The sequence below is a fragment of the Terrapene carolina genome, unplaced genomic scaffold (assembly GCF_002925995.2).
Source record: "Terrapene carolina triunguis isolate 2854851 unplaced genomic scaffold, T_m_triunguis-2.0 Scaffold34530, whole genome shotgun sequence".
NCBI classification, from domain to species: Eukaryota; Metazoa; Chordata; order Testudines; family Emydidae; genus Terrapene; species Terrapene triunguis.
The window spans coordinates 1-1,347 of NW_020698881.1; positions in this window are offsets into that span (position 1 = coordinate 1).

Consider the following 1,347-nt stretch of genomic DNA (forward strand, 5'->3'; position numbering starts at 1 on the left):
CTACGCACCCCCATATGAAATGGGGTGTGTGAATGCTTGGAATCCTTTGTCTCTCTGGGTCTCCACCCCTCCTTCTAAATGGAAAAGCACCAGGTTTAATATGGATTCCAGTTCAGGTGACATGATCACATGCCACTGTCAGACTTCATTACCCACTTGCTGGCATACACGTATACAGGAAGCTTACAAGTAAACAGAGCCATTTACAACCAATTGTCCTGGTTAATGGGAGCCATCAAGATTCCAAACCACCATTAATGGCCCACACTTTGCATAATTACAATAGGGCCTCAGAGTTAAATTTCATATTCCTAGTTTCAGATACAAGAGTGATACATTCATACAAATAGGATGACCACACAGTAGATTATAAGCTTTGTAATAAGCAACAGAGGGTCCTGTGGCATTGCTGGCACATGATGGCATATATAACATTGGTGGACGTGCAGGTGAATGAGCCAGTGATGTTATAGCTGATCTCGTTAGGTCCTGTGATGGTGTTGCTGGTGTAGATATGTGGGCAGAGCCAGCAATGCCCCTCTGCTATGTACATTGGCCAAACTGAACAGTCACTACGCAAGAGGATAAATGGACACAAGTCAGATATCAGGAATGGCAATATACAAAAACCTGTAGGAGAACACTTCAACCTCCCTGGCCACACAATAGCAGATGTTAAGGTAGCCATCTTACAGCAAAAAAACTTCAGGACCAGACTCCAAAGAGAAACTGCTGAGCTCCAGTTCATTTGCAAATTTGACACCATCAGATCAGGATTAAACAAAGACTGTGAATGGCTATCCAACTACAGAAGCAGTTTCTCCTCCCTTGGTATTCACACCTCAACTGCTAGCAAAGCACCTCACCCTCCCTGATTGAACTAACCTCGTTATCTCCATACTGATTTATACCTGCCTCTGGAGATTTCCATTACTTGCATCTGAAGAAGTGAGGTTCTTACCCACGAAAGCTTATGCTCCCAATACTTCTGTTAGTCTTAAAGGTGCCACAGGACCCTCTGTTGCTTTTTACAGATTCAGACTAACACGGCTACCCCTCTGAAGCTTTGTAATGATACCCTACAAGAGACCTTTTGCATAAAGCATATTCCATATTACATCATATCCACACTTATAAGCATATTTTTATAAAACGTATGGAGCGCAACGTCACACAGGGTGCCCCTCTCATTAAACCACAAGGCATGGATGGGGCGGGCTGAGCCCACGGTAGAGGGCTGGATGGGTGAGGGGCAGGACCTCAGCCTGCGCTTTAACTGAGGCCAAGCTTAGATGCACACGGCTGCTCTGACCCATTTCTGGCAGCTCCTAAAACATGGTGGGCACC